The sequence below is a fragment of the Chiloscyllium punctatum genome, chromosome 34 (genome assembly GCF_047496795.1).
Source record: "Chiloscyllium punctatum isolate Juve2018m chromosome 34, sChiPun1.3, whole genome shotgun sequence".
NCBI classification, from domain to species: domain Eukaryota; kingdom Metazoa; phylum Chordata; class Chondrichthyes; order Orectolobiformes; family Hemiscylliidae; genus Chiloscyllium; species Chiloscyllium punctatum.
Window position 1 is genome coordinate 220,368 of NC_092772.1, and position 25,411 is coordinate 245,778.

Below are 25,411 nucleotides of genomic sequence, written 5' to 3' on the forward strand. Positions count from 1 at the left end.
TAACCCACCCAGGGAAGAGCAGAATGACCCCAATCTGTCAATGTAACACACCCAGGGAAAACAGACTGACCTAACTCGGTCAATGTAACACTCCCAGGGAAAACAGACTGACCCCACTCTGTCAATGTAACCCACCCAGTGAAGGGAAGACTGACCACACTCAGTCAATCTAACACACCAATGGAAGAGCAGACTGACGCCACTATGTCAATGTAACACACCCAGGGAAGAGCAGACTGACCCCACTCTGTCAATGTAACACTCCCAGGGAAGAGCAGACTGATCCAACTCTCTCAATGCAACACACCCAGGGAAGAGCAGACTGACCCCACTCTGACAATGTAACACACCCAGAGAAAAGCAGACTGACCGCATTCTGTGAATGTAACGCACCCAGGGAAGGGCAGACTGATCCCACTCTGTCAATGTAACACACCCAGGGAAGAGCAGACTGACCCCACTCTGTCAATGTAACACACCCAGGGAAGAGCAGACTGACCCCACTCTGTCAATGTAACACACACAGGGAAGAGCAGACTGACCCCACTCTGTGAATGTAACACACCCAGGGAAGAGCAGACTGACCCCACTCTGTCAATGTAACACACCCCGGGAAGAGCAGACTGATCCCACTCTATCAATGTAACACACCCAGGGAAGAGCAGACTGACCCACTCTGACAATGTAACACACCCAGGGAAGAGCAGACTGATCCCACTCTGTGAATGTAATACACCCAGGGAAGAGCAGACTGACCCCACTCTGTCAATGTACACTACCCAGGGAACATCAGACTGACACCACTCAGTCAATGTAACACACCCAGGGAAGAGCAGACTGATCCCACTCTATCAATGTAACACACCCAGGGAAGAGCAGACTGACCCACTCTGACAATGTAACACACCCAGGGAAGAGCAGACTGACCCCACTCTGTCAATGTAACACACCCAGGGAAGAGCAGACTGATCCCACTCTGTGAATGTAATACACCCAGGGAAGAGCAGACTGACCCCACTCTGTCAATGTAACACACCCAGGGAAGAGCAGACTGACCCCACTCTGTCAATGTAACCCACCCAGGGAAAAGCAGACTGACCCAACTCTGTGAATGTAATCCACCCAGGGAAGAGCAGACTGATCCCACTCTGTGAATGTAATACACCCAGGGAAGTGCAGACTGACCCCACTCTGTCAATGTAACACACCCAGGGAAAAGCAGACTGACCCCACTCTGTCAATGTAACACACACAGGGAAGAGCAGATTGACCCCACTCTGGCAATGTAACACACCCAGGGAAGAGCAGACTGACCCCACTCTGTCAATGTAACACACCCAGGGAAAAGCAGACTGACCCCAATCTGTCAATGTAACACACCCAGGGAACTGCAGACTGACCCCACTCTGTCAATTTAACGCACTTAGGGATCATCAGACTGACCCTACACTGTCAATGTAACACACCCAGGGAAGAGCAGACTGATCCCACTCTGTCAATGTAACACACCCAGGGAAGAGCAGACTGACCCCACTCTGTCAAGGTAACACACCCTGGGAAGAGCAGACTGACCCCACTCTGTCTCTGTAACACACACAGGGAAGAGCAGACTGACCCCTCTCTGTCAATGTAACCCACCCAGGGAAGAGCAGACTGACCCCACTCTGTCAATGTAACACACCCAGGGAAGAGCAGACTGACCCCACTCTGTCAATGTTACACACCCAGGAAAGAGCAGACTGACTCCACTCTGTCAAAGTAACACACCCAGGGAAGAGCAGACTGACCCCACTCTGTCAATGTAACACACCCAGAGAAGAGCAGAGTAACCTCACTCTGTCAATGTAACACACCCAGGGAAGAGCAGAGTAACCTCACTCTGTCAATGTAACACACCCAGGGATGAGCAGACTGACCCCACTCTGTGAATGTAACACACCCAGGGAAGAGCAGACTGACCCCACTCTGTCAATGTAACACACCCAGGGAAGAGCAGACTGACCCCACTCTGTCAATGTACAATACCCAGGGAACATCAGACTGACCCCACTCTGTCAATGTAACACATCCAGGGAAGAGCAGTCTGACCCCACTCTGTCAATGTAACACACCCAGGGAAGAGCAGACTGACCCCACTCTGTCAATGTAACCCACCCAGGGAAGAGCAGACTGACCCCACTCTGTCAATGTAACACACCCAGGGAAGAGCAGACTGACCTCACTCTGTCAATGTCACACACCCAGGGAAGAGCAGACTGACCCCACTCTGTCAATATAACACACCCAGGGAAGAGCAGACTGACCCCACTCTGTCAATGTAACACAACCAGGGAAGAGCAGACTGACCCCACTCTGTCAATGTAACACACCCAGGGAAGAGCAGACTGACCCCACTCTGTCAATGTAACACACCCAGGGAAGAGCAGACTGACCCCACTCTGTCAATGTAACACACCCAGGAAAGAGCAGACTGACCCCACTCTGTCAATGTAACACACCCAGGGAAGAGCAGACTGACCCCACTCTGTCAATGTAACACACCCAGGGAAGAGCAGACTGACCCCACTCTGTCAATGTAACACACCCAGGGGAGAGCAGACTGACCTCACTCTGTCAATGTAACACACACAGTGATGGGCAGACGGACCCCACTCTGTCAATGTAATGCACCCAGGTAATAGCAGACTGACCCCACTCTGTCAATGTAAACCCACCAAGGAAAAAGCAGACTGACCCCACTCTGTCAATGTAAACCCACCAAGGGAAGAGCAGACTGACCCCACTCTCTCAATGTAACACACCCAGAGAAGATCAGACTGACCCCACTGTGTCAATGTAACACACCCAGGGAAGAGCGGGCTGACCCCACTCTGTCAATGTAACACACCCATGGAAGAGCAGACTGACCCCACTCTGTCAATGTAACACACCCAGGGAAGAGCAGACTGACCTCACTCTGTCAATGTAACACACCCAGGGAAGATCAGACTGACCCCACTCTGTCAATGTAACACACCCAGGGAAGAGCAGACTGACCCCACTCTGTCAATGTAACACACCCAGGGAAGAGCAGACTGACCTCACTCTGTCAATGTTACACACCCAGGGAAGAGCAGACTGACCCCACTCTGTCAATGTAACCCACCCAGGGAAGAGCAGACTGACCCCACTCTGTCAATGTTACACACCCAGGGAAGAGCAGACTGACCTCACTCTGTCAATGTCACACACCCAGGGAAGAGTAGACTGACCCCACTCTGTCAATGTCACACACCCAGGGAAGAGCAGACTGGCCCCACTCTGTCAATGTTACACACCCAGGGAAGAGCAGACTGACAGCACAGTGACAATCTAACTCACACAGGCAAGAGCAGATGACCCAACAGATGACGTGGTCGCCTGGTCTATCCAGGTGTTAGGCTCTGGAATAAATTGTCTGGGTTTATGGGATAGACCGGATTAATCCCGGGGTTAGGGTCTGGAACACAGTTTGTAAGATTGTGCGATAGACTGGAATATTTCAGGATTTAGGGTCTGGAACACAGTGCTTGAGACAGTGGGATAGGTCGGATTAATCCAGAGGTAAGTGTCTGGAATACAGTGCCTGAGAGTGTGGGATAGGCCGGATTAAGCTAGGGGTTAGTGTCTGGAACACAATGTCTGAGCGTGAGGGATTGGTCGGATTAATCCAGTGGGTAGGGTCTGGAACACAGTATCAGAGAGTTTGGGATAGGCCAGATTACTCCAGGAATTAGGGTCTGGAACACAGTGCCTGAGAGTGTGGGATAGGCCAGGTCAATCCAGGGTTTAGGGTCTGGAACACAGTGCCTGAGAGTGTGGGATAGGCCGGATTAATCCATTTTTTTGGGTCTGGAATATAGTGTCTGCGGGAGTAGGATAGGCCGGATTAATCCAGGCATTAGGGACTGGTACAAAGTGCCGGAAAGTGTGGGGAAGGTTGATTCATTCCCAGGGTTAGAGTCTGGAACAAAGTGTGAGGGAGTGTGGGATAAGCCGGATTAATCCAGGCATTAGGGTCTGGTACAGAGTGTCTGAGAGCGTGGGATAGGCCGGATTAATCCAGTGATTAGGGTCTGGAACAAAGTTCCTCAGAGTGTGGGGAGGCCGGGATAATCCAGGATTCAGTGTCTGGAACTCAGTGTCTAGGAGTGTGGGATAGGCCGGATTAATCCAGGGGTTAGGGTCTGGTACAAAGTGCCTGAGAGTGTGGGGAGGCCGGGATAGTCCAGGATTTAGTGTCTGGAACTCACTGTCTGTGAGTGTGGGATAGGCCGGATTAATCCAATGGTCAGTGTCTGGAACACAGTGGGTGAGAGTGTGGGGTAGGCCGGATTAATCCAGGAATTAGAGTCTGGAACACAGAGCCTGAGAGTGTGTATTGGCCGGGTCAATCCACGGGTTAGGGTCTGGAACACAGTATCAGAGAGTTTGGGATAGGCTGGATTAATCCAGGAATTAGGGTCTGGAACACAGAGCCTGAGAGTGTGTATTGGCCGGGTCAATCCACGGGTTAGGGTCTGGAACACAGTATCAGAGAGTTTGGGATAGGCCGGATTAATCCAGGAATTAGGGTCTGGATCACAATTCCTGAGAGTGTGTATTGGCCGGATTAATCCATGGGTTAGGGACTGGAACACAGTGTCAGAGAGTTTGGGGTGGCCGGGTCAATCCAGGGGTTAGGGTTTGGAACAGTATGTGAGAGAGTGGGATAGGTCAGATTAATCCATGGGTTAGGGTCTGGAAAATATTGTCTGAGAGTGTAAGGACACTGGGTCAATCCAGGGGTTAGGGTTTGGAACAGTATGTGAGAGAGTGGGATAGGTCAGATTAATCCATGGGTTAGGGTCTGGAAAATATTGTCTGAGAGTGTAAGGACACTGGGTCAATCCAGGGGTTAGGGTTTGGAACAGTATGTGAGAGAGTGGGATAGGTCAGATTAATCCATGGGTTAGGGTCTGGAAAACAGTGTCTGAGAGTGTAAGGACACTGGGTCAATCCAGGGGTTAGGGTTTGGAACAGTATGTGAGAGAGTGGGATAGGTCAGATTAATCCATGGGTTAGGGTCTGGAAAACAGTGTCTGAGAGTGTAAGGACACTGGGTCAATCCAGGGGTTAGGGTTTGGAACAGTATGTGAGAGAGTGGGATAGGTCAGATTAATCCATGGGTTAGGGTCTGGAAAACAGTGTCTGAGAGTGTAAGGACACTGGGTCAATCCAGGGGTTACGGTTTGGAATACATTGTCTGAGTTTATGGGATAAACCGAATTAATCCAGGGGTTAGGGTCTGGAACACAGTGTGTGAGTGTGGGTTAGGCTGGAATATTGTACGAGTTAGGGTCTGGAACGCAGTGTTTGAGAGAGTGGGATAGGTCGGATTAATCCAGGGGTAAGTATGTGGAATACAGTGCCTGAGAGTGTGGGATAGGCCAGGGTTAGGGTCTGGAACACAGTATCTGAGAGTGTGGGGACACTGGGTCAATCCAGGGGTTAGGGTCTCGAACACAGTGTCTGAGAGCGTGGGATAGGCCGGATTAATCCAGTGCTTTGGGTCTGGAACACAGTGTCTGCGGGAGTAGAATAGGCCGGATTAATCCAGGGGTTAGGGTCTGGTACAAAGTGCCGGAAAGTGTGGGGAAGGCCGATTCAATCCCGGGGTTAGAATCTGGAAAAAAGTGTCTGGGAGTGTAGGATAGCCCGGATTAATCCAGGGGTTAGGGTCTGGAACACAGTGTCTGAGAGTGTGGAATAGGCCAGGTCAATCCAGGGGTTACTGTCTGGAACACAGTGCGTGAGAGTGTGGGATAGGCCGGATTAATCCAGGGTTTAGGGTCTGGAACACAGTGTCTGAGAGTGTGGGATGGGCCGGGTCAATCCAGGGGTTAGGATCTGGAACACAGTGCCTGAGAGTGTGGGATAGGCAGGATTACTCCAGGAATTAGGGTCTGGAACACAGAGGTGAGAGTGTGGGATAGGCTGGATTAATCCAGGGGTTAGGGACTGGAACAAAGTGTCTGAGAGTATAGGATAGGCTGGAATAATCCAGGGGTTAGGGTCTGGAACACAGGTTCTGAGATTGAGGGATAGGCCAGATTATTCCAGCGGTTTGGGTCTGGAATACAGTGTCTGCGAGAGAAGTACTGTCCAGATTAATCCAGGGGTTAGGGTCTGGTACAAAGTGCCGGAAAGTGTGGGGAAGGCCGATTCAATCCCGGGGTTAGAGTCTGGAACAAAGTGTCTTGGAGTGTAGAATAGGCCGGATTAATCCAGGGGTTAGGGTCTGGTACAAAGTGCCGGAAAGTGTGGGGAAGGCCGATTCAATCCCGGGGTTAGAGTCTGGAACAAAGTGTCTTGGAGTGTAGAATAGGCCGGATTAATCCCGGCATTAGCGTCTGGAACACAGTGTCAGAGAGTGTGGGATAGTCTGGATTAATCCAAGGGTTAGGGTCTGGAACACAGTGTTTGGGAGAGTGGGATAGGTCGGATTAATCCAGGGGAAAGTGTCTGGAATACAGTGCCTGAGAGTGTGGAATAGGTGGGATTAATCCAGGGGTTAGGGTCTGGAATACAGGGTCTGAGAGTGTGTATTGGCCGGATTAATCCATGGGTTAGGGACTGGAACACAGTGTCAGAGAGTTTGGGGTGGCCGGGTCAATCCAGGGGTTAGGGTCTGGAACACAATGTCTGAACGTGAGGGATAGGCTGGATTAATGCAGGAGTTAGGGTCTGGAACACAGTGTCTGAGAGTGTGGGATAGGCCGGATTAATCCAGGCATTAGGGTCTGGAACACAGTGTCTGAGAGTGTGGGATAGGCCGGGTTAATCTAGTGGTTCGGGTCTGCATCTCAGTGCCTCAGAGTGTGGAATGGGCCGGATTAATCCTGGGTTTAGGGTCTCGAACACAGGGCCTGAGAGTCTGGGGGAGGCCGGATTAATCCAGGGGTTAGGGTCTGGTACAAAGTACCTGAGTGTATGGGGTAGGCCGGATTAATCCAGGGGTTAGGGTCTGGTACAAAGTACCTGAGTGTATGGGGTAGGCCGGATTAATCCAGGGGTTAGGGTCTGGAACACATTGTCCGAGAGTGTGGGATAGGCCGCATTAAACCAGGGGTTAGGTCTGGCACAAAGTGCCTGAGAGTGTGGAATAGGCCGGGTCAATCTATGGGCTAGGGTCTGGAACACAATGTCTGAGCGTGAGGGATAGGCCGGATTAATCCAGTGTTAAGGTCTGGAAAACAGCATTTGAGAATGTGGGAAAGGCTGGATTAATGCAGGTGTTAGTGTCTGGAACACAGTGTCTGAGAGTGTGGGATAGGCCGGACTAATCCAGGGTTTAAGGTCTGGAACACAGTGATGAGAGTGTGGGATAGGCTGCATTAATCCAGGGGTTAGTGTGTGGGTAATACAATGTCTGAGAGTGTGGGATAGGCCGTGTCTATCCAGGGGTTAAGGTTTGGAATACAGGTCTGAGAGTGAGGGATAGGCCAGATTAATCCAGAGTTTAGGGCTTGGAACACAGTGTCTAAGAGTGTGGGGAGGCCGGTTCAATGCAGGATTTAGGTTCTGGAACAAAGTGCCTGAGAGTGTGGGAAAGGCCGGATTTCTCCAGGGGTTAGGGTCTGGAACACAGGGCCTGAGAGAGTGGGTTAGGCCGGATTATTCCGGCGGTTTGCATCTGGAATACTGTGTCTGCGGGAGTAGGAAAGGCTGGATTAATCCAGTGGTTAGAGTCTGGTACAAAGTGCCGGAAACTGTGGGGAAGGCCGATTCATTCCCGGGGTTAGAGTCTGGAACAAAGTGTCTGGGAGTGTGGGATAGGCCGGATTAATCCCGGGGTTAGGGTCTAGAACAAAGTGCATGAGAGTGTGGGGAGGCCGGAATAATCCAGGGGTTAGGGTCTGGAACACAGTGTCTGAGAGGGTGGGTTAGGCCGGATTAATCCAGGGGTTAGGGTATGGCACAAAGTGCCGGAGAGTGTAGAGTAGGCCGGATTAATCCAGGGGATACGGTCTGGAACGCAGTGTTTTAGAGTATGTGGGAGGCCGGAATAATCCAGGATTTAGGGTCTGGAACTCAGTGTCTGAGAGTGTGGGATAGGCCGGGTCAATCCAGGGGTTAGGGTCTGGAACACAATGTCTGAGCATGAGGGATAGGCTGGATTAATCCATGTGTTAAGATCTGGAACACAACATTTGAGAATGTGGGATAGGCTGGATTAATGCAGGTGTTAAGGTCTGGAACACAGTGTCTGAGAGTGTGGGATAGGCCACATTTAATCCATCGGTTGGGGCCTGGAATATAGTGTCTGCGGGAGTAGAATAGGCCGGAATAATCCAGGGGTTAGGGTCTGCATCACAGTGCCTTAGAGTGTGGAATGGGCTGGATTAATCCTGGGTTTAGGGTCTGGAACACAGGGCCTGAGAGTCTGGGGGAGGCCGGAATAATCCAGGGGTTAGGTTCTGAAACACAGTGTCTGAGAGTGTGATGGAGGCCGGGTCAATCCAGGGGTTAGGGTCTGGAACACAGTGATAAGAGTGTAGGATAGGCTGGATTAATCCAGGGGTTAGTGTGTGTAATACAATGTCTGAGAGTGTGGGAAAGGCCGGATTAATCCAGGGGTTAGGGTCTGGAACAGAGTGCCTGAGAGTGTGGGAAAGGCCGGATTAATCCAGGGGTTAGGGTCTGGACACAGTGCCTGAGAGTGTGGGATAGGCCGGATTAATCCAGGGGTTATGGTCTGGACACAGTGCCTGAGAGTGTGGGATAGGCCGGATTAATCCAGGGGTTATGGTCTGGAACAAAGTGCCTGAGAGTGTGGGAAAGGCCGGATTAATCCAGGGGTTAGGGTCTGGACACAGTGCCTTAGAGTGTGGGATAGGCCGGATTAATCCAGGGGTTAGGGTCTGGAACAAAGTGCCTGAGAGTGTGGGAAAGGCCGGATTAATCCAGGGGTTAGGGTCTGGACACAGTGCCTGAGAGTGTGGGATAGGCCGGATTAATCCAGGGGTTATGGTCTGGAACACAATGCCTGAGAGTGTGGGATAGGCCGGATTTTTCCAGCGGTTAGGGTCTGGTACAAAGTGCCGGAAAGTGTGGGGAAGGACGATTCAATCCTGGGGTTAGAGTCTGGAACAAACTGTCTGAGAGTGTGGGATAGGCCGGATTCATCCAGGCATTCGGGTCTGGAACACAATGTCTGAGAGCGTGAGATAGGCCGGGTTAATCCAGGGGTTAGGGTCTCGAACAAAGTGCATGAGAGTGTGGGGAGGCCGGAATAATCCAGGGGTTAGGGTGTGGTAAAAAGCGCCTGAGAGTGTGCGGAGGCAGGAATAATCCAGGTATTAGGGTCTAGAACTCAGTGTCTGAGAGTGTGGGGTAGGCCGGAATAATCCAGGGGTTAGGGTCTGGAACACAGTGTCTGAGAGTGTGGGATAGGCTGGATTAATCCAGGAATTAGGATCTGGAACACAGAGGCTGAGAGTGGGTATTGGCCGGATTAATCCATGGGTTAGGGACTGGAACACTGTGTCTGAGAGTATAGGATAGGCCGGATTAATCCAGGGTTTAGGGTCTGGAACACAGTGATGAGAGTGTGGGATAGGCTGGATTAATCCAGGGGTTAGTGTATGTAATACAATGTCTGAGAATGTGGGATAGGCCGTGTCTATCCAGGGGTTAAAGTCTGGAATACAGTGTCTGAGAGTGTGGGATAGGCCGGATTAATCCAGTGTTAAGGTCTGGAACACAGTGTTTGAGAGTGTGGGAAATTCCGGATTACTCCAGGAATTAGGGTCTGGAATACAGAGCCTGAGAGTGTGTACTGGCCGGATTAATGCAAAGGTTAGCGTCTGGTACACAGTGTCAGAGAGTGTGGGATAGGCCAGATTATTCCAGCAGTTTGGGTCTGGAATACAGTGTCTACGGGAGTAGGATAGGCCAGATTAATCCAGGTGTTCGGGTCTGGTACAAAGTGTCTGAGAGTGTGGGATAGGCCGGATTAATCCAGGGGTTAGGGTCTGGAATACAGAGCCTGAGAGTGTGTACTGGCCGGATTAATGCAAGGGTTAGAGTCTGGAACATAGTGTTTGAGAGTGTGGAATGGGCTGGATTAATCCTGGGTTTAGGGTCTTGAACACAGTGCCTGAGAGTCTGGGGGCGGCCGGAATAATCCAGGGGTTAGGGTCTGGAACACAGTGTCTGAGAGTGTGGGACAGACCACATTTAATCCAGGGGTTAGGGTCTGGAATATAGTGTCTGCGGGAGTAGAATAGACTGGATTAATCCAGGGGTTAGGGTCTGCATCACAGTGCCTTAGAGTGTGGAACGGGCCGGATTAATCCTGGGTTTAGGGTCTCGAACACAGTGCCTGAGACTCTGGGGGAGACCGGAATAATCCAGGGGTTAGGTTCTGAATCACAGTGTCTGAGAGTGTGGAGAAGGCCAGATTAGTCCAGGGGTTAGACTCTGGAATGCAATGTCTGAGAGTGTGGGATAGGCCAGATTACTCCAGGAATTAGGATCTGGAACACCTAGCCTGAGAGTGTGTATTGGCCGGATTAATCCATGGGTTAGTGACTGGAACACAGTGTCAGAGAGTTTGGGGTGGTCGGGTCAATCCAGGGGTTAGGGTCTGGAACACAATGTCTGAGCGTGAGGGATAGGCTGGATCAATGCAGGAGTTAGGGTCTGGAACACAGTGATAAATTTGTAGGATAGGCTGGATTAATCCAGGGGTTAGGGTCTGGAAAACAGTGTCTGAGAGTGTAGGATAGGCTGGAATAATCCAGGGGTTAGTGTGTGTAATACAGTGTCTGAGATTGTGGGATAGGCCGGATTAATCCAGAGTTTAGGGCTTGGAACGCAGTGTCTGAGAGTGTGGTGAGGCCTGTTCAATGCAGGGGTTAGGATCTGGAACAAAGTGCCTGAGAGTGTGGGAAAGGCCGGATTAATCCAGGGGTTATGGTCTGGTACAAAGGGCCAGAACGTGTGGGGATGGCTGATTCAATCCTGGGGTTAGAGTCTGGAACAAACTGTCTGAGAGTGTGGGATAGGCCGGATTCATCCAGGCATTCGGGTCTGGAACACAATGTCTGAGAGCGTGAGATAGGCCGGGTTAATCCAGGGGTTAGGGTCTCAAACAAAGTGCATGAGAGTGTGGGATCGGCCGGATTAATCCAGGGGTTAGGGTGTGGTACAAAGCGCCTGAGAGTGTGAGATAGGCCAGCCTAATCCAGGGTTTAGGGTCTGGAACACAGTGTCTGAGAGTGTGGGATAGACCGGGTCAATCCAATGGTTAGTGTCTAGAACACAGTGTCAGAGAGTTTGGGGTGGCCGGGTCAATCCAGGGGTTAGGGTTTGGAACACAGTGTCAGAGAGTTTGGGGTGGCCGGGTCAATCCAGTGGTTCGGGTCTGGAACACAGTGTGTGAGTGTGGGATAAACCGAAATATTCCAGGAGGTAGGGTCTGGAACGCAGTGCTTGATAATGTGGGATAGGTCGGATTAATCCAGGGGTAAGTGTCTAGAATACAGTGCCTGAGAGTGTAAAATAGGCTGGATAAATCCAGGGGTTGGGGTCTGGAACACAGTGTCTGAGCATGAGGGATAGGCTGGATTAATCCAGTGTTAAGGTCTGGAACACAGCGTTTGAGAATGTGGGATGTAGCTGGATTAATGCAGGGGTTAGGTTCTGGAACAAAGTGCCTGAGAGTGTGTGAAAGGCCGGATTAATCCAGGGGCTAGGGTCTGGAACAAAGTGCCTGAGAGTGTGTGAAAGGCTGGATTAATCCAGGGGTTAGGGTCTGGAACACAGTGCCTGAGAGTGTGTGAAAGGCCGGATTAATCCAGGGGTTAGGGTCTGGAACACAGTGCCTAAGAGTGTGGGATAGTCTGGATTATTCCACCGGTTTGGGTCCGGAATGCAGTGTCTGCGGGAGTAGGATAGGCCGGATTAATCCAGGGGTTAGTGTCTGGTACAAAGTTCCGGAAAGTGTGGGGGAAGGCCGATTCAATCCCGGGGTTAGAGTTGGAACAAAGTGTCTGGGAATGTGGGATAGGCCGGATTAATCCAGGCATTAGGGTCTGCAACACAGTGTCTGAGAGTGTGGGATAGGCCAGACTACTCCAGGAATTAGGGTCTGCAATGCAGTGCTTAAGAGAGTGGGATAGGTCGGATTAATCCAGGGGTTAGGGTCTGGAATAAAATGCCTGAGAGTGTGGGGTGGCCGGAATAATCCAGGATTTAGTGTCTGGAGCACAGAGTCTGAGAGTGTGGGATAGGCCAGGTCAATCCAATAGTTAGTGTCTGGAACACAGTCCCTGAGACTGGGATAGACCGGATTAATCCAGGGGTTAGGGTCTGCATCACAGTGCCTCAGAGTGTGGAATGGGCTGGATTAATCCTGGGTTTAGGGTCTCGAACACAGTGCCTGAGAGTCTGGGGGAGGCCGGAATAATCCAGGGGTCTGGAACACAGTGTCTGAGAGTTTGTGATAGGCCGGGTCAATCCAGGGGTTAGGGTCTGGAACACAGTGTCTGAGAGTGTGTGATAGGCCGGGTCAATCCAGGGGTTAGGGTCTGGAACACAGTGTCTGAGAGTGTGTGATAGGCCGGGTCAATCCAGGGGTTAGGGTCTGGAACACAATGTCTGAGAGTGTGAGATAGGTCAGATTAATCCAGGGGTAAATGGCTGGAATACAGTGCCTGAGAGCGTAGGATAGGCCAGATTAATCCATTGGTTAGTGTCTGGAACACAGTGTCTGAGAGTGTGAGGATACCGGATTAATCCAGGGGTTAGGGTCTGGAACACAGTGTCTGAGAGTGTGAGGATACCGGATTAATCCAGGGGTTAGGGTCTGGAACACAGTGCCCAATTTGTGGGATAGGCCAGATTAATCCAGGGGTTAGGGTCTGGAACACAGTGTCTGAGCGTGAGTGATTGGCCGGATTAATCCAGTGTTAAGGGCTGGAACACAGTGTTTGAGAATGTGGGATAGGCCGGATTAATCCAGGGGTTAGGGTCTGGAACACAGTGACTGAGAGTGTGGGATAGGCTGGATTAATCCAGGGGTTAGTGTGTGTAATACAATGTCTATGAGTGTGGAGTAGGCCCGATTAATCCAGGGGTAAGGGTCTGGAACACAGTGTCACAGAGTTTGGGGTGGCCGGGTCAATCCAGGGGTTAGGGTCTGGAACACAGTGTCACAGAGTTTGGGGTGGCCGGGTCAATCCAGGGGTTAGGGTCTGGAACACAGTGTCAGAGAGTTTGGGGAGGCCGAGTCAATCCAGGGGTAAGGGTCTGGAACACAGTGTCACAGAGTTTGGGGTGGCCGGGTCAATCCAGGGGTTAGGGTCTGGAACACAGTGTCACAGAGTTTGGGGTGGCCGGGTCAATCCAGGGGTTAGGGTCTGTAACACAGTGTCAGAGAGTTTGCCTCACAGCGCTAGAGACCTGGGTTCAATTCCAGCCTCAGGCGACTGTCTGTGTGGAGTTTGCACGTTCTCCCCGTGTCTGTGTGAGTTCCCTCTGGGTGCTCCGGTTTCCTCCCACAGTCCAAAGATGTGCAGGTTAGGTGAGTTGGCCATGCTAAATTATCCATTGTGTTAAGTGAAGGGGTAAATGTAGGGGCATGGGTTCCTCACCAGAGGGCTGGTTGAGCCGAAGGGCCTGTTTCTACACTGTAAGTAATCTAATCGAATTTAACCTCTCCCTGCAGCTCAAATCTTCCAACCATAGCAACATCCTTGTATATCTTTTCTGAACCCTTTCAAGTTTCACAACATCTTTCCAATAGAAAGGAGACCAGAATTGGATGCAGTGTTCCAACAGTGGCCTAACCAATTTGCTGTTATCTCAGAGTTGTCTCTGCCTCATAACCCTTTTCTATCTCTGTCTGTCTGTCTCTCTCTCTGACTCTGTGTCTGTTTCTCTCTATTCTATGTTTCTCGCTCTCTCTCTCTCTCTCTCTCTTTATGTCTGACTGCCTTTGCCCTCCCAACCCCCACCCTGACTTTTGCTCCCCAACAATTCCAACAGTTCTGGCAAAGAGAGAAGATCCAGAGAGTTGTAGAAAGGGAATCTGTTGGGGAATGTGAATAGGGTGGAGATGGGAAAGATGGGGAATTAATGGAAAAATGTGGGACAGACAGAGAAAGAGAGAGATGGGAACACCGAGGTAGAGATAGAACTGTAGTGAGAAAGGGAGGGAGTGATATCTGTGGGATCAGACTGTGCAGCGGCTCTCTCTCCATCTTTTTCGTCCCTTTGTCCCCCCAGCCCAGAACTCGCCCCTTGTGGTAAAAATCCCGGAGACGGCCTGAACCCCCCAATTCTTTTCCTCGTGTGTGTGTGTGAGTTTAAATGAGGAGACAGGACAGTTTCTGATTGTTCTCTCTCTCTGGGTCCAGCTCTTGTCTGACGGTTCCTCACAGGAGATTGGATTTGATTCTCTCTGTCTCTGCACCGTCCCGAGTTTCAGCTCCTGGGTCTAATCTCCCCCTCCTCCTCCTCGGGTGGAGAACAGCCTGAGAGAGAAATGAGAATTGATGTGAGATAAAATAAAGCAGTGGCACCAAAAGCACAGCAAGATCCCACCACTCTCTGCCTTCCACAATCTCTCCCTTTACCCTGTGATGCTGGTTCAGTTTAATAATTGCATCATTAAGGCATTGCGTAACATCACAGCAACATCCAAACACAAAGAAATCACCATCGAACAGTTGGCCAGAGGCCAGAAACATGAATAACCATGCACAGCAAGATCCCACAAGCAGCAGTGTGACCACAGACAGATTATGTGTCACTGACGCTGGTTAAGGGTTTGATTCTGTCTCCAGGATGACAGAGAGAGACCAATCCTACTGTTTGACAAATTCCAAATATTTCCCCCTTTCTTCCCTATTTGTCCCCTCACTCTCTGTTCCCCCTTTTGCTCCCTCTCTCTCTCTCTGTTCCCCCTCTCACTCTCTCCCCATCTCTGACATCGCTCTCTTTCTCTCTCTCTGTTTCTGTCAGATGTAATCTTGTACACTGTAATCTTTGTTCCAAACCCCACTTTAAATAATGACGGCTCACCTTGTAGCGTGTGGGACGGTTTTACTTGTTTGAAAACTCAACAAAAGAAAACTGGACAGAGACAGACACCCCCTCCCAGAGACTCTGAACTGAATTGAAATAGCCAGCCTGTGTCTTATTTCTGCGATTATCACAATTTCTTCTCCCGGCCTATACATATCTCACATCACTCTGGCATTAAAACGGATTTTTGGAGAGAGTTTCTCACTTCAGGATTTAATTCCCTCCTTGGGGAGTCCTGTTTCCCAGATCCTGGGGGTTAACGCGGATGAAATGATATCAGTCCGAGCCCAGAGTGCGGTTCAACAATCGGTAACGTTTATTGATACAGTAACACCGGCGGAGACCAACCGAGGTCCGAAACTCGGCTTTTCTGCTGTTCCCGCGAGCTGCTACACATTACAGACCTTTCTTTGTCAGGATGTGAGGATTTTGAGTATGAATGGGATGATAGTTCCCCATCATCGCTGGAGTAGGTGTAAATGGTGGGTTTCCTGCTGTCCCAGGAGAGTTGCAGTGTACACCCAATAGGGTGCTAATTGGATTATGTAAACGGGTCCGGGTACTATCTGCTTGTCTCCCTCTGTGAGGGCTGGAGGCTAGCACCCCACTTTGTTCCCTTGGGGTGCTGGTGTGTATTAGTCTGTTCGTTCCTGTCTGGTGGATGCCTGTCCTTTGTGTCAGGATGGTTCTGTATTAATGAATATGGGTGTGTTTCAGGCAGTCTCTTGATTTGATTCGGAGATAGGTCTCCATATTAATTAGCTCCGGAGTTTCGGTCTATGAGTCACGGTTAGTGTCTGGCCTAGTGTGGATTTGATCTGTCCTCTGGCTCCCATCTCCTGGTCACGTGGGGGGACCGCCAGCTGCTGAGTTCTGTGGGTTTAAGCTGCGGCTGCCGTTTAAAACACAAAATGAATTCCTCTCGTTTTACCGATGTAGGCATAGTCCCGTGGCAAATGCGGGGCGGCTCTGATGCCCGCTTGCAGTGGCAAATAGAATTAAGGAGAATCCAAAGGTTTTTACAAATACTTTAAGGACAAAGGGGTAACTAGAGAGAGAATAGGCCCCCTCAAAGATCAACAAGGCGGCCTTTGTGTAGAGCCACAGAAAATGGGGGAGATACTAAACGTATGTTTTGCATCAGTATTTACTGTGGAAAAGGATATGGAAGATATAGACTGTAGGGAAATAGATGGTGACATCTTGCAAAATGTCCATATTACAGAGGAGGAAGTGCTGGATGCCTTGAAATGCATTAAGGTGGATAAATCCCCAGGACCTGATCAGGTGTACCCTAGAGCTCAGTGGAAAGCTAGAGAAGTGATTGCTGGGCCTCTTGCTGAGATATTTGTATCATCGATAGTCACAGGTGAGGTGCTGGAAGACTGGAGGTTGGCAAATGTGGTGCCACTGTTGAAGAAGGGTGGTAAGTCAAGCCAGAGAACTATAGAGCGGTGAGCCTGACCTCAGAGGTGGGCAAGTTGTTGGAGGGAATCCTGAGGGACAGGATGTACATGTATTTGGAAAGGCAAGGACTGATTAGGGATAGTCAATATGGATTTGTGTGTGGGAAATCATGTCTCACAAACTTGATTGAGTTTTTTTGAAGAAGTAACAAAGAGGATTGATGATGGCAGTGCAGTAGATGTGATCTAAATCGATTTCAGTAAGGCCTTCGAAAAGGTTCCCTATGGGATACTGGTTAGCAAGGTTAGATCTCATGGAATACAGGGACAACTAGCCATTTGGATACAGAACTGGCTCAAAGATAGAAGACAGAGGGAGGTGGTAGAGGGTTTTTCAGACTGGAGGCCTGTGACCAGTGGAGTGCCACAAGGATCAGTTCTGGGTCCTCTACTTTTTGTCATTTACATAAATGATTTGGATGCGAGCATAACAGGTACAGTTAGTAAGTTTTCGGATGACACCAAAATTGGAGGTGTAGTGGACAGCAAAAAGGGTTACAACAGGATCTTGAACAGATGGGCCAATGGGCTGAGAAGTGGCAGGTGGAGTTTAACTCAGATAAGTGCAAAGTGCTGCATTTTGGGAAAGCAAATCTTAGCAGGATTTATCCACTTAATGGTAAGGTCCTCGGGAGTGTTGCTGAACAAACAGAGCTTGGAGTGCAGGTTCATAGCTCCCTGAAAGTGGAGTCGCAGGTAGATAGGATAGTGATGAAGGCTTTTGGTATGCTTTCCTTTATTGGTCAGAGTATTGAGTCCAGGAGTTGGAAGGTCATGTTATGGCTATACAGGACATTGGTTAGGCTACTGTTGGAATATTGCATGCATTTCTGGTCTCCTTCCCATCGGAAAGATGTTGTGCAACTTGAAAGGTTTCAGAAACGATTTACAAGGATGTTGCTAGGCATAGAAGTTTTGAGCTATAGGGTGAGGCTGAACAGGCTGGGGCTGTTTTCCCTGGAGTGTCAGAGGCTGAGGGGTGACCTGATAGAGGTTTACAAAATTATGAGGGGCATGGATAGGGTAAATAGACAAAGTCTTTTCCCTGGGGTTAGGGAGTCCAGAACTAGAGGGCAAAGGTTTAGGGTGAGAGGGGAAAGATATAAAAGAGACCGAACGGACAAAGTTTTCACACAGAGGGTGGTACGTGTATGGAATGAGCTGCCAGATGAAGTGGTGGAGGCTGGTACAATTGCAACATTTAAAAGGAATTTGGATGGGTATATGAATAGGAAGGTTTTGGAGGGATATGGGCCGCGTGCTGGCAGGTGCAACTAGATTGGATTGGGATATCTGGTCAGCATGGACACATTGGACCGAAGGGTCTGTTTCCGTGCTGTACATCTCTATGACTCTACGACTCTAAATCAGTAACCACCGACATTTGGATGAATTTTGAGTCAGTACAAATCGGTGAGCACTGACATTTCAAAACATTTTGGGACAGTTTAAATCAGTAACCGTCCACACTTAGAAAAATTTGTGGTCAGTACAAATCAGTAACCAGCGATTCATGGAAAAAAATTTTGGTCGAAACACTGACTCTTGGAAAAACTTTGTGACAGTGCAAATCAGTAACCATCCACACTTAGCAATATTTGTGCTCAGTAAAAATCAGTCACTACCGACACTGAGAAAATGTTCGGGTCAGTGCAAATCAGTAAACATTGGTACATGGAAAAACATTCTGGTCGGTGCAAATCAGGAAACACTGATACTCCGACTAAATTTGGGGCAGTGCAAACCAGTAATCACTGACAGTTTGAAAGATTTCAAGTCAGTACAAATCAGTAACCACTGACATTTGGAATAATTATGGGTAAGTTCAAATTGGTGAGCACTGACATTTCAAAAGAATTTGGGACAGTGCAAATCAGTAACCATCCAAACTTAGAAAAGGCTCAGGTCAGTAGAAATCAGTAACCACTGATACATGGAATAAAAATTCTGGTCGGTGCAAATCAGGAAACACTGACAGTTGGAAAAATTTAGGGTCAATTCAAATCAGTAAGAACTGACACTTCAAACAATTTCTAGTTAGTGAAAATCAGGAACCACTGACAGTTTGAATAAATTATGGTCAGTTCAAATCAGTAAGCACTGACACTTCGAAAAATATTGGGTGAGTACAAATCAGTAACCACCAACAGTTAGAGAATTTACAGGTCAGTACAAATCGGTGAGCACTGACATTTCAAAAGAATTTGGGACAGTGCAAATCAGTCACCATCCACACTTAGAAAAGGTTCGGGTCAGTAGAAGTCAGTGACCACCAAAACGGAGACTAATTTGGGGTCAGTACAAATCAGTAATCACTGATACATGGAAAAAAAATTCTGGTCGGTGCAAATCCGGAAACTCTGACACTTTGACAAACGTCAGGGCAGTGCAAATCAGTAATCATCGACACTTGGAATAATTTGGGGTCAGTACAAATCCCTAACCACTGAGAGTTGGAAAATTTTCAGGTCGGTACAACTCAGAAACCACTGACTCTGAGAAAATGCTGGGTTAGTGCAAATCAGTAACCACAGACACTTAGAGAAAATTCAGGTCTGTACAAATCAGTTACAACAAACAGTTTGAAAAATTTCTGCTCTGTACAAATCAGTAACCACCGACAGGTGGAAAAATTTATGGTCAGTACAAATCAGTAAGATCTGACTATTTGAAAATGTTTGGGTCAGTACACATCAGTAACCACCAAGACTTTGAAAACTTTCCAGTCAGTTTCCATCAGTAACCACAGACAGTTGGAAACATTTCGGGTCAGCGCCAAAACAGGAACCGGTGACAGTTTGAAAAATTTCAAGACAGTACAAATCAGTATCCACTGACACTAAGAAACATTTTGGGTCTGTGCAAATCAGGAAACATCCATTCTTGGAAAAATTTGGGGTCAGTACAAATCAGAAACCACCAACAGTTGGAAAAATTTCGGGGCAATCCAGATGATTCATCACCAACACTTTGAAAAATTTGGGGTCAGTGCAAATCAGTAACCACTGAGAGTTGGGTGAATTTCAAGTCAGTACAAATCAGTCAGCAGTGACACAGAGTAATTTTGGGTCAGTACAAATCATTAACCACCGATAGGTGGAAAAATTACGGGTCAGTACAAATTGGTAAGCACTGATGTTTAAAATAATTTTGGGGTCAGTGCAAATCAGTAACCACCAACACTGAGAAAATGTTCGGGTCAGTATAAATCAGTAACCACTGACACATGGAGACATTTCTAGTTGGTGCATATCAGGAAACACTGACACTTCGACAAACTTTGGGGCCGTGCAAATCAGTAATATTTGACACTTAGAAAAATTTCAGGTCTGTACAAATCTGTAACTACCAAAAAGTGTAAAAATTACAGGTCAGTACAAATCAGTAAGCACTGACATTTCAAAACATTTCGGGACAGTGCAAATCAGTAACACACATTAGAAACATTTTGGGTCAGTGCAAATCCATAACCATCCACACTTGGAAAAACTTCGGGTCAGTACAAATCAATAACCACCGACAGTTGGATAAATTTCGGACAAATCAGTGTGGGAAAAGATTTGCTACCCCACAATAGGCCCACAAAAGCAAAATTGGCCAAACTGTACCAGAACCCCCAGAATTCCCCAGCAGCTCACAAGCCGAATCAGACAGCACACATACAAGGGATTAGGATTTCTGCTCCCATGTACATGACACAGCACCACAGATATCTCAAAGCCCTAAGGGCAGTTTCACAACCCAGCAATACTAAAGTCACACAAGGAGTGGGTCAGACAGAGAGGCACCAACAAGGACACCCTCCAGGAACAGGACGATGGAAACACCTCACTCCTTCAGAAGAGATATTAACACCCACCTGTGAAGGGGAATGGATCCGTCGATACTGTCAGGATGTTGCATTGTGGGAAGGAACAGGACATTCATCCAATAAACTGCTTTCCAATTCGCATCCTTGGAACTGGAATACTCCATTTCCAGATACATTGTAGTTTCCTATTTCTTGATCAGTGTCATTGTGCAGCAATATTATAAAACTGGTCTCAGCCTCAGCTTTGGGAAGAGAAATTCTGATCTACATGTACAGACTGTCAGTTCTGTGTCAGCTGGTCTGTTTTCTCTTCCAGCCAGATCGCTTACAATAAACTGTTTGTCAATTGTGTTTTGAGATCTCGAAAGCATTGGGCAAATTTCCCTGATACCCCTTCTCCTTTCCCCCTTTCCTTCCCCCATCCTTACCACCTCCCTACCCCCTCCCTCTCTTTCTGCCCTTCTCTCCTTCCCCTTGTCCTCCCCCTAATTCCTTCCCACACTATCCTTCATCCCCTCCTTTCCACCTCTCCTTTCCCCCTCTTTTCCCCCACTCCCTTTCTGCCTTCCTTTCCCCCTTCCACTCCTTCCCTTCTCCCCTCTTCTCCCCCCCGCTCACATCTCCCCCTCTCCATCCCCTCGGGTCTCCTTCCCCACCTGTCCTTCCCCCATTCCCTCCCTCCTTTCCCCTCTCTCCATCCCCTTCCCCATTTCCATCTCCCATTCCTCACTCTCCCTCCCTCTCTCTCCTTCCCCGCTTTCTCCTTCACCCCTTCCCTCCCCTCCTTTCCCCTTCCCCCTCCTTTTCCCCTTCCCCCTCTCTCTCCTCCCCTCCTTCCCCTCTCTCTTTTCCCAGCCTCTCCTCCCTATCTCCTTCCCCCTCTCTCCTTCCCCCTTCCTTTCTCCCCTCTCCTCCTCTCCTTCCCTCATCCCCTCTCCTTTCCTTCCCCCCTCCTTTCTCCCCTCTCCTCCTCTCCTTTCCTTCCCCCTTCTCATTCCCCCCTCCTTTCTCCCCTCTCCTCCTTTCCTTCCCCCCTCCTTCCCCCCTCCTTTCTCCCCTCTCCCCTCTCCTTCCCCCACACCCTCTCCTTTCCTTCCCCCTCTCCTTATCCCCTCCCCCACACTCCTTCACCCTCTCCTTCCTTCCCTTCCCCACTCCTTCACCCCCACTGCATACCTCCCGTTGTTCCCCCAGCCTTCCTCAAACTACCTTTCCCCTTTCACCACCCTCTCCTCATCCTCCCTCGTCTTTCCTCCCGTCTTCCCCCTCTCTCCTCTCCCTCCTCACCCTCTCTCCCTCCTCCTACAATGTGGGAAAGGATGAGGTCATGCACTTTGGTTGGAGGAATCGAGGCAGAGAGGTATGGTGTTCTAATTGGGGAGATAATTCAGAAATCTGAAGTGCAGAGAGACTTGGGAGTTCCCTTCCAGGATTCTCTCAGGTAAACCTGCAGGTTGAGTCAGTAGTTAGGAAGGCAAATGCAATGATGGTATTTATTTTGAGAGCACTTGATGATAAAAGCAGGGATGTATTTCTGAGGCTCTATAAAGCTCGGGTCAGACCACATTTGGAGAATTGTACACAGTTTTGGGCCCCATATCTCAGGAAGGATGTACTGACCCTGGAACGTGTTCAGAGGAGGTTCACCAGAACGGTCCCAGTGATGAAAAGCTGAACACATGAGGAATGTGTGAGGACTCTGGGTCTATCCTCAATGGAGTTCAGGAGGATGAAGGGGTGGGGGATCTCATAGAAACTTCCAGAATACTGAATGGTCTGGACAGAGCGGATATTGGGAAGATGTTTCCATTTGGGTCGGAGAGACCGGGACCCAATGGCACAGCCTTAGAGTAAAGGGAAGAGCTCTTCGAACAGAGATAAGGAGAACCTTGTTGATCCAGAGAGTGGGGAATCTGTGGAATTCATTCCCACTGAAATACTCCACACTGTAAGTAATCTAATCTAATCTAATCTAATCTAATCTGAAGGTTGGGGAGACCCAGCTCACTGAGGATATTGAAGACTGAGATCAATAGGTTCTTCATTGTAAAGGCGGGGGGAGAATGGAGTGGAGAACCTTATCCACTGTGATTGAATGAGGAAGCAGACTCGATGGGCTGAACGGCCTCATTCCTGGCTCCTATCTCCTTGTGCTCTTCATTTCTCTTTAAATCCACATTCACCTGCAGGCACCTCCCCCGAGCTGGGAACTCACCTTTCTATTGGTCGGAGCCACGAGATGGACAGACGCTCTAACCAATGGGAGCTGGAAGGAGAGCTAAGACCCGCCCTGAGGATGCACGTGTAGTCTCGAGGCGCGGCCGTTTAACTGACAGTGCACGGGCCCGCGTAGGGGCGGGGCCTGGCTCTGCGCACGCGGGCCCATGTGGGGGCGGGGCCTGGCTCTGCGCACGCGGGCCCATGTGGGGGCGGGGCCTGGCTCTGCGCACGCGGGCCCATGTGGGGGCGGGGCCTGGCTCTGCGCACGCGCATCGTTTAAACCCGGAAGTGGTAGACTGTGAGCAGGATTGATAACTGGATGGGATTGAGCCTGGAATCATCCTCCCTCCCGTCTTTAATATCACTGTCTCATGGTGTTTTCATTTCTTAGCGAGCATCAGAATCGGAAAAAACCTCCTTCCTCCCCCCCAATCTTCTCCCTCTCCCCTTGCCCCCCCTCACTCTCTCCTTGGACCCCCCCCTCTCTCTCTCTCTCTCTCTCTCTCCTCGCCCCCCCCTCCCTCTCTCCTCGCCCCCCCCTCCCTCTCTCCTCGCCCCCCCCTCCCTCTCTCCTCGCCCCCCTCCCTCTCTCTCTCTCCTTGCCCCCTCTCTGTCCTTGGCCCCCCCCTCTCTCCTTGCCCCCCCCCTCTCTCCTTGGCCCCCCCCTCTCTCCTTGGCCCCCCCTCTCTCCTTGGCCCCCCCCTCTCTCCTTGGCCCCCCCCTCTCTCCTTGCCCCCCCCTCTCCTTGCCCCCCCCTCTCTCCTTGCCCCCCCCCTCTCTCCTCGCCCCCCCCTCTCCTCGTTCCCCCTCTCTCACTCTCCTCGTTCCCCCTCCTCACCCCCCATGTGTCTCCACTGTGTACAATTCCCTCACCACCGCCAGCCCTCACTGTGTCCCAGGCCCTGAGCTGGAGGGGGAGGGGGTGGGGGCACGGGGATTATATGAAGATACTGACCGGCCATTCAACTGTGTGTGTCTTCATGCACAGCAAGATCCCAGTCCCCAGGCTTCCTGTGGCCCCACCCTACCCCTGACTGAGAAAGGGGCTTTACTTCCCCTCCCCACCCCACAGTTTGTACAACAACAGGAGTCCCCAGGAACAGTAAGATCCCACTGTGTTAATGACCACATGGCATGGAGTCCCAATTGCTCTCGAGGACAGGAAGACAGGGAGGGAATGGGGAATGGAGGAGAGAGAGAGAGGGGGACAGGGTGTGGGGGAGTGGGGAATGGGGGAGAGAGAGAGGGGGACAGGTTGTGGGGGAGGGGTGGTGGTGGTAAGAATAAAACTCAGTGAGACAAAGTGAATGAAAGACAGAAAGCAGAATAAACAGATACCGAGTGGGGGGAGGGGGAAGGAGAGAGAGAGAGAGAGAAAAGGACAGACCGAGGGAGAGAGAAAAAGCCCAGGGAGGGACGGAGGAGAGAGACTGACATAGTGTGATCCCAAAGTAAGACAGATGGCCAGAGGAGGAGGGAGTGAGGGGGAGAGCATGATGGTGTAAGGCAGAATAGAAAGATCCTCAGCCAGGAACAGCAAGATCCCACAGGGCTGTGAGAGAAAGGTGTAGAGAGAGGGGAGCAGGGAAGCTGCAGATTGGGAAAGACTGAACGATTAAACAATTCCAGGAAAGAGAGTGAGGAGGCAGAGAGTTGTAGGAAGGGAATCTCCAGAGGAACAGGATGGAGATGGGAAGGATGGGGAGAGATGGGGATTGAAGGAAAGATGTGGCGAAGAGAGAGAGGGAACACGGGAATGAAGGTGGGAGCTGCAGTGAGAGATGGAGGGAGTGACATTTGTGGGATCAGACTGTGCAGCAACTCTCTCTCCAACCCTTTTGCCCCTTTGTCTCCCCACCCCCAGCCCAGAGCTCACCCCTTATGGTAAAAATCACAGAGACGGCCTGAACCCCACAATCTTTTCCCCGGGTGTGTGTGTGTGTGTGTGTGTCTGTCTGTGTGTGTACATGAACAACAAGGAGACAGAACCGTTTCTGATTATTCTCTCTCTGGCTCCAGCTCTTGTCTGATGATTCCTCACGGCAGAATGATTGAATTCTCTCTCTCTCTCTGCACTGTCCAAGTTTCAGCTCCCAGACCAAATCCCCTCCTCGGGGGGAGAGACTGAGAGTGAAATGAAAATTGATTAAAATAAAACAGTGGCACAAAAAGCACAGCAAGATCCCATCACTCTGTGCCTTCCACAATCTCTCCCTTTCCCAGCACAGCCCCTGATATTAAACCCAGAGAACGGGAACAGGAAGGTGTCAAACTGCCTCAGGACTTTCCCAGTGTTTCTGTTTGAGTGAAGGGGGATGTGTGTGTGAGAGAGAGATGGAAATTGATTAAATCAAAGCCAAGATCTTTTGAATCACAAACTCAAGAGAAACAAACAAAATGCCATTACTGAGTGACTTCCCAAAGCTCCCCATTTTATCAGCATTTCCCTCTAGTTTTAAACCCAGAGAATGGGAACAGATTTCACTGGGACCCAGGGGGTCAATGCTTTCTGACTGACCACCTCCACCCCAAGGGTTTATTTTCTGAGACTCAATGGAAGGGAGTCGGTCTCAGAGCCTGGATCACATCCCTCCCTCCGTGTTTAACCTGTCCCCTCCAGCTGCTTCTCTGACAAACCATGGGTAAAAAAAACACACAAGGCAGGACTTATGTCCCCTCTATCCCACTCCCCTTCACACCCCCGTGACCCACACTCTGTCTGGAATTGGGGCTGTTTCTACATGATATTAACATTGAACCTTCCACTAATACAGTCACCTCTCTCTTTCACTCTCTGTCTCTCTCTCTCTCTTGCTCTCTG